The 12,243-nt window shown below is 42.1% G+C and overlaps 2 non-coding genes across 2 annotated transcripts; both read left to right on the top strand.

Moving 5' to 3' along the window:
- Nucleotides 1-6,436: 6,436 nt before the first annotated feature.
- On the top strand, nucleotides 6,437-6,518 carry trnal-aag (transfer RNA leucine (anticodon AAG)). The gene has a single exon. It is a non-coding gene; the product is annotated as a tRNA-Leu (tRNA).
- Nucleotides 6,519-6,810: 292 nt separating this feature from the next.
- trnal-aag (transfer RNA leucine (anticodon AAG)) lies at nucleotides 6,811-6,892 on the top strand. Its single transcript has one exon. It is a non-coding gene; the product is annotated as a tRNA-Leu (tRNA).
- Nucleotides 6,893-12,243: the final 5,351 nt, after the last annotated feature.

Here is a 12,243-nt window from a genome sequence, read left to right as displayed (position 1 = left end):
ATGACCCACATTTCCATTCCCCCCCCCCAATTAGGATTCAACTGAGTATTTTCAAATGCATTCTCTAAACCAGAGATCTCCAACTCGTCCTCTTGAGCTACTGTCCGACAGATTTTAGACGTTTCTGCAACACACCTGACTCACATTAATGGATCTCCAACAGCTTGTTGTCAAGTTCTACACAAGTCTGTTGATGATCCATTAATGTGAGTCAGGTGTGTTGCAGAAACGTCTAAAACCTGCAGGACAGTAGCTCACGAGGACCAGCGCTGGAGATCCCTGGTCTAAATAAAATGTAGACGTGTCTTGGGGCTTCACTGCACCTCCTGAATATGTGTGGATTGAACACTTGAAGCACAAAAACGTGGACTTGGTCAAAGACACAAACTACAGACTGTCAGAGTGACAATATCCGAATGCATACAAAGCAAGTAACTGCCAGATTTAGTAAAAAGTGAACCATTGTCTTCAAACTTCCTCCCCACCTGAGGAGCGGTGCTACAGGTCCACCAGGGTTACAGGAAACATACTGAGCTTCTACAGACGGGCTGATGAAAGACCACCCAGGGGGAGGATTTGGACATTCGACTGAAAATTGGATCAAGACAAAAATAATAAAAATGTCTTTGGCCTCAATCCAGCTAAGTACCAATCTTGGGGAGAAATCTCAAGAGAGGAGTTTTTATGCTTAATTGAGATCTTCACGTCCTCCAACAGCCGCTATTAGAGAAGCCATTGAAGAAATCACATTGTCTGCTGGATGATGGACGGCAACAAGTCCTTTGTTGGAAGGATAATAAGAGGGACTGTCTGGAGTCTTAAACTGTTAGAGGTACAGCGTGACGGGGGTTTGAGGAAATTTTGTTGAAGCAAAATTGATTATTTTTTTTAAACAGAACTGTTCTCAAAGTTTCCTCCTGCCACATGTTGAACATCTACGACGCGAGTAGGAACTTGTAGAGCTAAAATAAACGTTTGCCGTCAGAGAATTATTAATAAAAACTTAACCAGCCATTATTGTTCACAATACAAAAAGCTTCAACGTCATGCCATTATAGCATATGTTCCTTTTGCCATAAATAAACCTGAACAGCCGTCAAATCGTAATAGTTTCCTCCAGATGAATCACACAGGAAAGAAGGAACGTTATATTTTTCAGGTCTATCTTAGCCAGAGGCGTGTACCGGTTTATTTTCACACTACGAACCTGCCTGGGTTCTTTGAAACCCGTTGACGTCGGCATTGGAAGCAGTCTGACAAACCGCCGTCTTAATAAATCTATTCTTCTTTTAAATATGAAATGCTCAGAGATAATTACACTGATTGAGCCCTTTCATCGGATCTGGTTGTTTTTACTTAGCTCCCTCATACATCTTAACCTCGTATTTCACAAAATATGTAATAAAATGATAAAGGTGATCACCAGGACAACATCAAGCCCGAGTGAGATCTGAAAAAAACAGTCTTATAAGAATGAAACCAGTGATTGTCAACTGAATCTCAAGCAAACTGATGCAACACGATTAAAGCAGCAGATGAATGTGACTCACAACCTTCAACAAACGGCTTCAGGTTGTGTTTTTACAACAGATCTGGTCCCAGGTACAGAGATCACCGAGGTGGAATGTCCAAAGAATGCAGTTGTTCACTGAGTGAGACTTGAAACTGACTCTCATTCAGGAAGTGTAGCAATCAGAAACCCAGGAGAAAGAAAGTTTAGCAAACAGTCCAGGTTAGAGACGGGCAACAAAATAGGAAAAAAAAGAGACAAGATTAATCCAAAGCCACTAGCAGGAAAGACGAAGGCCTTGTCCACACGTAGCAGGGTTTATGTAAAACCAAATATCCTGCCCCCTCTATCTAGAAAAAAACGAACGTACATACCACCTTGTGTTTAGAAAAATAATTCAACCACACCGAACCGCATCAGTGCATTGTTAAGCACATTCATATTCTACGTGAGGATGTAAGAACTCTCACGACAGGAGCGACGACCGGGACATACGGAAACCATCACGCCATTCCTCCAGGAGCACGATTTCAAAGTTCTCCCACCAGCTGGTCTGACCCAAACCCGGCGTCAGTGTCTTTGACAGAGAACATGGTTCGGACATGGAATGGCAAGATGGCGGAAAATAACCGTCCTTAACATCATCCTTCGTCTGTGTTCTTGTACATGGAGCGGTATCTGGACCTGGACCAGAGACAACACAGTTCTGAGGGCGTTCACGCTGTTTCCAAATGTAAACACAGGTCACATATGTGATGTAAAGAACATATGTTGTCGCAGGCAGTGACGTTTGGAAACCTAAAACCCGGTTATTGACGTCAGAGGATTTCCAAATCTTCACTTTGGTCGGAGGTTTTTGAAAGAATCGTTTTTAAGGCCGTAAATCTGCGTTTTCATGTGGATGACAGGACGAATCGTAAAAAAATATCTTTGTTGTGTGAGATACCTGCTACGTGTGGACGAGGCCTAAATCATGACAGGGAGTCGGGAAACGGCAAAAATCCAGGAAAAAAGTTCTACACAAGGATTCCGCAAAAAGCCGGAATAGTGGTTGTGAAGAATACGCAGGAACGACTGGTTTTAACCAACAGGTAGCACGGAGACCGTTCATCAGCTTCATTCATAACTCTGCATTTTTAAAGTAATTTCAAAGAAAGTAAGCAGGATGTCGCTGTTGAACAGATGGCCGGCAGGACACTGGGCCTGGAGAAAGAACTCGAGGTCTTGTGGTGGGTGGAGGTGGAGAAAAGTGGAACAACCAGAGTAAATGGATATCTTTTTTAAAAAAAGCCCCACAAGCTTATCAACTTTTGGATGGATTGCGATCAAATTTCCTACATTTACTTGGTGATGTATCCACATGGATTCGATGGCCCCCTGACCTTTTCTCTGCCAACGCCAGCAGGATGACATTTGTAGGTTTGAAATGTAAGATTGAACGGCACGGGATCAGTCTTTGATGTTTTGTCGAGTGCCATCTGTTCAAATTTTTGTCTGATGTTTAATTTAAAAAAAACAAACTAATACCATTTCCATCAGCTTCGGAGTTTTGTGCAAATTTGACATGCAAATTCTCCTATCGAGCAAAGTCAGCGCTGCTATTTGCTCGATGCTCTTGCGTAAGGCCTTTCTGCTTTCCTAATCTGCTCGACTCCAACGACACACACTCACACATTCGAGGCTTTATTTCATCACCGCTCTTTAAGTGTGCGATGCGTTTCTTCTCTGCTGCGTGAAGCTCTGTCGTGATGAAGTTGATTTGTTAAAAGCAATCTACATATAAATGTGATCTGACTGGACCTGACAAGGGAACGCTCCGTCCTTCTTCTTCTTCTTTTTTTTTTTTTTTGTTTGAACTCAGCATCTTGGCCGGGAGGCCGAGTGTCTTTGTCTATACCGTTAACCGGCCCCCCTACGTCACGTATCAGCAAACTCTCGTGTCAAGGATGAGACGGGAGATGATGAAAGATGATGACAGAGGGTGGATGCACACATGGGTGGGTACACGCACAGAAACAGGCAGTTGAAAGCACAATGCATGCAGCACCACTGCTGAGACTATACCATAGGCCCTGAGGGGATTTTATCTGGTGTGGCAGGAACACAAAGCTCTTACTAAACCACGGCTTTCAACCCTTTAGGGACCTAAATGTGCATCCGCGGGAAAGCAAAGTGTTCTTGTAATGGATGGTCAATGTCACGGGGGGTCTATTGTGTTTGCCTTGTAGGTGATATTTACAGTGATGGGGTCAAATAAGATGAGAATGGGCAGTCCAATTCCGCCTCCGAGGAAGTGAGCGTGAGTGTTTGTGGATGCGATTCTGGAGACTGACCTCTACAGCTCATCGGGTTTTCTTGCCGGCCGTGAGGCGGCTGTTTCCTGTACGTGTTTGTGTGGTTGCTCGGCGCTGAAAATATCAATAGAAGCCGGCCAGGTAGAGGTAGAGGTTGAATGAGGGGTTAGACACCTGTAAGCTGGTGGGAAATAGGTGCAAGCGAGCAAAAAAATAAAAGCAAATATGCTCTTTTTTTAACTGCATGAGTTGCCAAAATGTTACTGGAACTCCACTCATTATCGTAGCTGTACAAGTTCACCTGATGTGTGGCAAGTCATCCCCGCCCTCGAGGTCCAATCAGTTTCCCTCCTGATGGGTCACACTTTGCCTGACAAGCGCAAAACAGACAAGAAGTTGAGCGGAGAGTTTCAAAGCTTCCTCCTTTGTAAAATGATAAAGGAACAAACCCCTTAAAAGCAGTTTGAAATTTTTCTCAACGTAGGCATTCTTTGGTTTGGGATAAACAACAAGATCAGACTAAGACTGGTTCTCTGCTGCGCACTCACCAGCATCCCCACTGTGGTTCTGAAGGAATACATGAGCTCCTGGACACCTAATCGCTGAAGAAGTATCATAAGATGTAATAGGAAGCTAATGCTCAACTAGTTTTAACAGATGTTGGACATAAAAGAGGTGAAAAAAAAAAAACAATAATCAGCTAAATAGGTGAAAAACGCACATTTCTGTCAGATTTTTCCTCATTTAAAGACAGCTATTGATTTCCCTTTTAGCTCTGCTTTAGTCTCCACCAACTCCTCAGAGTAATGAGTTCTCCTTTAGATGCTGGGCACGATAGTTCCTCTTTGGTGTATATACTGTTCATTGAGTTTATGTGTCTTTATACAACTACCGACAATTCCAGAAAGTTAGGATAATCTCGTCAGCACTGTAAGCAGTGTTAAATGATCATAGTTTATGGGTCACTTGGGGATACAACCGTAAATAAAATGTCTTACTTCAAGTAAAGCTATCAAGGCTAATGTGCTAACAGCTGCTGGTTCTCGCATCCAGATGTGGAGCAACATTAGTTTAATGAATTTAGTCCAGTTTAGCTCTGATTTGGTTGGACTCCATCATCTTGCACTGCTGCAACCAGAATCTTGACTGTGAGGTTCAGATGTGGTCTCGAGGTACTATGACCCGCCTAGCCCAGATGTGAGCTGTAGAGCACACACACCCTTAACCTTGTGTAGCTCATTGGTTGTACTCTTAGCTTGGTATCAACTGCTGCACACCAGGGACCAATGAATGGCCTCCACTAATTCTGGACAAATAAAAACATGTGGCTATTTAGCTGGTAAACATGGACGCTAACTTGAATAGAGTGACATTTGATCCAAAATACGAGAAGACTAGACTAGGCAGAGCTTTGAATACAAGAGCGGTAGGAACTTTACCTGCCACACCACATAGTTTGATCCATAATTTATATTAACACTATTGACAACTGCACCCATTAGTTAAAGCTTGTTCTTTTCTACCCACTTTGTTTCAAATGTAGACTGAGAATGTAAACCAGAACCCTTCAGCTTGTAGCCACTGAAGCAACAGATTTCTTGTTGAAAACATGCAGATTATCAGAAGACATAATGTGATATATACATCACATAAAACAGCTTATTAATGTGAGACTAAAGACGTTTCTTTTTTTTGCAGAGGGTATTTTTTTTTTGCCATTGTTGGCACTGTGACAGTTGCCGAAGCTGCAGCAGACACCGACTGCAGAGGCATGACCCACAGCAAGCACCCCCTCCCAGCGAGGCAGATCGGAGCTTCTGTCAAAACAGCAGTGAGGCTGCAACCCCGGCTGAGAGTGTCGGCCGGCCTCGACTGGCGGCTGAAGGTCGACCTAAAAAGACCACTCAACGACTGAACCGGACGTCGCGCTGACGACTGAAGCATCAAGAGGGGGAAGTCTTTGTGGCACTGATTGTTCACTGAGAGCACTGGATTGGACTAAGACGCAAAACCACCCAGTGGCCACAGGTTAGAAGATTAAATCTACAGATAAAAAGCATGCAGTAATGGACGTTTAATTTCTTGTTGGCAGTATGTGCAGGATGTCGGTATGGCGATACGGCAGTAAGCTCTGATCAACAGGCAGGCCCTGTTTTCTCGCTTCTCCTCTAATCTGATTCATCTTCCCATGCGAACAGCTAATCCTTTTATGTGTACTGTTGTGAGACCGAGATGGGGGCACGCGCCTTCATGAGCTACTTTGTACCGTTGCATGTGTGGATTTCCTTTTCCCGCCTGATCTGATAAAAGCAACAGGAAAGTGTTGAAACACACGCCGCATCCCAGCATTTACATTCATCTCACACGGCTTTATCGCACGCCGGCCTTCGTCGCCGCCAAACAATCACTCGCCGATGCAAAAGTCTTTAGAACTATTAAATAAGAAAGAACTACAGAAACCAACAACTTTTAAAAACAAGATGCCGGCAGTTTGCAGATGCACTGACCTATAAATTTGTATGTTTCATGTATTACAAGCCTGTACCTCTTTGAATTGTATGTTCTTATTGTATCTTTAAACAACCACTGGAACTTATATGATTTGACTATGACATTATTGCAGGCTGTTACAGGTAGTGTGGCCGAGTGGTCTAAGGCGCTGGATTAAGGCTCCAGTCTCTCAGGAGGCGTGGGTTCAAATCCCACCACTGCCAATGATCATCATTGATATGCACTGGTCCAAAGTACCTGGGACCTAACCTGTTTTGTTTTCCCCAAGTAAAACTGGTTCTCCAAATCACAGATTTCCTCCAGATTTCACCTTTAACTTCTGGTTTATATGCCAAAAAAAAATCCAATTGTGCCAAAAAAAAAATCCACTTGTACCAGCGTTTCTTAACTCATGTATTTCTTTTCAGGTCAAGTTCTGAACATTTCCTCCATCCCTCCATCCTTTCTTGATAGTTCCGAATTTTACAGAGCTCTGACTGCAGTAGCTACTCAGCAGGTAGTGTGGCCGAGCGGTCTAAGGCGCTGGATTAAGGCTCCAGTCTCTCAGGAGGCGTGGGTTCAAATCCCACCACTGCCAGTTAATACACTTTATACAAGTGGACAGCTGTGAGGCATGCATTGAGATGTGACTGTTTCCATTCTTGTCCCTCTGTGTATAAGAATGTGTCCTGAGCCACAGTGAAGAACCACCTACTCAGATGACATTGTTTGCATAAGAATTAATTTGCACTGGTGAGGCCCAGTTTACCTGGGACTCCACCTTTTTAGAAACAGCTTCTTCCCTGAGGTTGTCAGACTGTTAAACTTGAGCTGTGCTCTGTAGACTCACATACTAACAGCACTATTCAACACTTTATCCATATATGTGCAATATTTTAACCAACAAAGTGCAATATTACAGTCGCTGCTTACACAAATATTTAGTGCTAAACAAAACTAATTTGGGCTTTTCTACTCCAATGTTTATTTTTATTTTTTTTACTACACTTATATTGCTGTATTTTTACTTATGTTTTGCTCTTGTTTTATTGTACTTATTTATTAGGCCTTAAAAAAACAAAAAGAAAACGGGACCCGAGTACTCATTTCGTACCACAAACATGTCAATGTGAGCCGGCATGACAAATAAAGTTTCTTGAATCCTTGATGACAATGGTTTTTTTGCTTCCTGTTAGCTCCTCCATTCTTCTGAATGAAAGTACGAGGTTAGCAGTTAGCAACTAGCTGGTCAACATAAGGAGTATTTTGCGGCTATAGAACCAAGATGGCCTAAAAAAATACAAATTGGTGGTGCCAGAACACACAGTTCCAAATGAATGCTGGTGTCTGCTGGATACATAGATAAACTGTTTGTCAACACGACTGCCAGAACAAGTTTATAAATGTCTGTGTTTCATTTGCTTCTTTAAGGTCTCATCTGTCAGACCATGTTTTGATTAATTCTCAGTCAAGGAATTAATTTGTACTAGGCCTCGTAATGGGCACGACCAGGTTAAATAGAGAATCTGCAAAATTAGCAAATTATCTTAATCTTGTATTTTTTTTTTTGCTCCGATTCGATCACAACAGGCAGCTTTAAACCGATCAGAGCAGTCTGAGCAGCCTTTGTGCTTTGATACAGTCAGAGGCAGCTACAAAAGAATTGCTTTGCCACATTAATAAAAGATTTGTTGGGACTTTTAAAAAATCTGACACCTACCACGAGCCTTAAGAGCATTTCATGAGAACATTCAATGTTTCATCACCGTGTGTGATGTGCTTTCATAAGAACGCTGCACGTTTTTTTCTTTTAATGTGGCGCAGGTTTAAAAAGTTTTTTTTCTACATCGTCTTCTGTCCACGACACTTTTTTCCGTTATTAAAAATGCAGAATAAACCCCCGACTGGCTGCTTTGTCACCAATCATGTGACGAAGCTACTCAGCCGTGAAACAGAGCATGCTGAGACACACTCGTGATTCTTTTTTGAAGCTCCCTCTAAAGTGTCCAAGTCGTTTTTTGTGAAACCTTAAATGAACCACTTTGGAGACCCACAGTTTTAAAGCGTCTGGCTGTTGGAGATCTTTTTTATCACAGCTTCTGATATTATTATATTCTGTAAGACATATTCTGAATTATGTTTTCGACTTTCCGACAAAGCAGAAGCCACATGGGCGCTTTAATAGGAGCGAATCGAGTATTACAGGTTATTCAGCCCCAGACTTTCATCTTCCGCTCTGAATGGAGATTAAGACGAGAATCCTCCTTAATCACTGCTTTGCAATTGGTACGATTCCAGCAATGGGGGGCGGGGGGAAGAGAGTTGAAGAGGTGCAAACTCCTCAGCTCTTAGAAGAATATCCCTCAGATTAGTGGCACATTCATGGGAAAATCTAGGTTTATTCCCAGAATCTTGACCAACAGATGGTCTGCAGATAAAAATATGGAGGGAATTTGTAATTGAAGCCTCCACATCCTGTGAGGCAGAACATTCTGTCGCTGGTTGGAGGTGTCAGACATCAGCAGGCTGTCCTGAGAGACACATACATTCAACATGCATTTATGCAGTAATTGTCAAAACCCTCGTCTGTGAAGATTCTCAGTCCTCCAGGTCAGGGTTATTCTGGTAGGTTAATCGTAGCAACTGCTTGAGTTCCTTGAAGACGTTCCACCTCTCATCCAAGAGGCTTCATCAGTTCTGACTGACTAGTTGGGAGTTCCAGATATCCTTAAGGAGCCATTAAGACCCGAGTTTCGGTTTCAGTTGGGGGTTTGTTGCTCCTCCCCCTCGTTATGTGGGTCGTTACTGCTCCCCCTGCCACAATGAGGTTCGTTAGGGTCTTTTGTGGCTACGTGTCATAACCCTTGGATCTGATGCCTGTCCAAGGCGAAGGAGCTTGTGTGACAGAATCACGTTTTAGAAAAGAGTTTTCCTGCTCTTCAACTACTGACCGTCACAATTCATTTGCCAAAAACAAAATCTGGAGTTTGGTGACAGGAGGACATTTTACTCTGCAGGTAGTTGAAGCACATTCTAGTGCAATCCAAAGTGTGTATGTGTTCCAACTGCTTCTGTAGAACCTCTTTTAGAACTTTCTCGGAGGGAGAAAAGGATCTACTGCAGGAAAAGTACCTCTGACCAGCCCTTCTCCTTTCAGACGTCGCCATCTTTCACATACAGTTCACCAACAAACTTCTGTTTTTTCTATATCCTGTGTGCTCATAGAACTGGAAACACATCCAGTAACTACGACTTGTTGTTGGCTTAGGCAACATTACAGCTGTTATGATTAGCTATGTTTTGACCCATCATGTATTCTGAACCTGTATTTCTCCACTGAACCTATGATCCTGCCTTTTCTACTGAGCACAGAGCACGTTCTTAAAGACAACATGGCCGGTTAGAACTGGTTTACAGACTGGGAGACAACTGAAGCTCCTATATTCTATCAGTGAGGATTGTTACTGTAGATACACGCCAACTACATCCACACATGATGCTTAACACATTTCCAGAGCGAGCGTGAATGAGGTCATTGGTAGCTGGCCAGTTATACTTGGTTGAGTCCAACCTCTGTATGGGAATGTCCCAGCCCAAGAAGATAAATGTGAATCATTTCCAGATATCGGGCCCGGTCACTCCGAGTCTCACTTTACCTGTGACCTAATAAATTCTACATCTGTGAACTGAAGATTTCTCCGTTTTTTTCTTGGGCTTCCAACTAAAGAATCGGAGCCAACACAGCCATAATGGAAAAGGGCCGACTGAGGGTTTTTTTTTTTTTTTTGTAAACCTCGTGTTTACCCAGAGTTCCTGTATTAGAGAGCTGCCTATCGTGTTTACCTGCAGGGCCAGTTGGCCAACCCCCTGGTTAGCAAACACTAAACTTATTCATCCTCACAATAGCTCCTGTTCATTTTCTTTTAAGTGACTTAACAGAAAGGAAGTATAGCTGTCAGTTAGCAATCTCATTTGCTCAGCTGCTAACAGGATAAGTTCACAGTTCTAAATGTTAGTTTATATTTGCATCTCTTATCCAATCACTGCTCTCGTGTGCTAACAGAACAATACATTCACACAGGAATTAAAATCACCACAAAAACTCCTCTTTGCAGGGTCGCAAATGGGACGGTAAGTTCACACGGTATTATTCAAATGTCATATTTGTACCAGCGATTCTTGTCTAATAACTGCAGTCTAACTTAATGTCTGCATAATCGGACAATAAGTGCACACGAGGCTAAAAATCACCTCCAAAAATGCGACTAAAAAGGGAACAAACTGGTCAGTCAGTGAGCTTGGTCGCCAACAAAACAATAAATTCACATAGTTGCACTTTTAAGTTATTATTTTAACAGAGGAGTTTGTATTTAAGAGAACGTTGCGACACTAAATAAGTTCCAGTAGCATCATTTATTCCATTTTTTCTGGCTCCCTGTCACCTCAAAGGTCAGTACCTTCATGCTCCATTATTGGTCAACAGCTTTCAATTTAAAATTAACATAAAACAAACTCTTCAGGAGGATGTTCACATGGATTTATGTGCTTTGCCTCCGCCGGCAGATTGTCTGATTACATTTGTTTCACATCCTTGAACTTTTGGGCGTTTACGGCTCTCTACACACGACCGCAGTAGAATCACTTTGTTCAGGTTTTGCTAGTTTTTACCTTCACTACTTCCATTTTACACCTCATGCTCAGAGTTTAATCAAGTTTGATCTAGTTTGTCGATGACCTTCCAGCGCAGAGCCACGTCGTTTTTATTCGGTGAACCAAATCAAAACTCCCTTTTATTAGGATGAAGCCTCAAACAGACTCTGGGTGGGCGGCTGCCTGCTTTAACTGGAGAACAATTGCCAATATTATAGCCTGTAGGTCCCATTGTGGTGTAATATTTCAAATGCTTATTATGTGAAGAGCCTTGAGATGACTAACGCTGTGAGTTTAATACTATACTAATAAAACTGAAGTGTTTTGGACAATAGAAACAGAAAATGTTTCGTGCACCTGAAACCTTTCATTATTCCTTTTGTCTGGCTTCTTTCTTTTTTAAGGAGAATAATTGCCTTAAATTAAAATCACCCACATTTGTGGACTAAACTGCACTGTTTTTTACCTCTACTTCACTCTAACCACACCTCATGATAATATACAGCATGTATAGAGTTGGACAGACTGTTTTTATTTCAAATAGAAAGGCTGGTCACGAGAAAACAAAACACAAGGCGCTGAAAAACTAATTATTAAACAAACCAAGTTGAGCAGGAACGTGTGGAAATATTGTGGACTCGACGCCATTTATGAACAAAAATCATGGCCAAAGATAAGCTTTGGACTTTTAAAATAGCAATAACCATAACATGAATCCAAATAAGCCAATTTTACTCCCATTTTAGGGATTAGGCCATGTGGACTGAGTCTGAATTATAATTACATGTAAGCTGTTCTCGCAGAGTTTAAAGTAAAAGTAATGAAATGTATTTCTTTGCCAACGCAGCAAGAATGAGCAATGAGTGATTAAAAACTAAAATAAATGTGAATGACTGAGGGTGTTTATGTGTGATTCTGTATTTAACCTGGTTATCGTGATTAAATGCTGCGACAACATCTCCTGCTTCCAGAGCCTTGACATGCCTTCTAATGGTAGCAAAAACCGGGATGCTGGGTCATTTAAATCCTTTATTCATGAAACTGTGACTCTGCTGTGATCATGTAAACAGGGATGTAAATAACCAGGTTTCTTGTATTCAAATTTCATGACTTAAATAAGGTCAAAACCAGCATAAGAAGAAGAAAAAATGGATACCAGTGCATGCAAACATCCTCAGTGTCAGTGTGTGTAACTACATAAAGCTGAGAGGCTTCAGGAAAAACATTTAAGGTGGTTTGTGGGTCCCAGAACATTTCTGCTGTATCACCGTAGCATCGCTGACTTCAGGGTGGACTCCC

Source organism: Stegastes partitus, unplaced genomic scaffold (assembly GCF_000690725.1).
Source record: "Stegastes partitus isolate 25-593 unplaced genomic scaffold, Stegastes_partitus-1.0.2 Scaffold1243, whole genome shotgun sequence".
NCBI lineage: Eukaryota > Metazoa > Chordata > Actinopteri > Pomacentridae > Stegastes > Stegastes partitus.
Note: the sequence above shows the minus strand (reverse complement) of the source record. Positions and strands in the feature narration are given on the sequence as shown.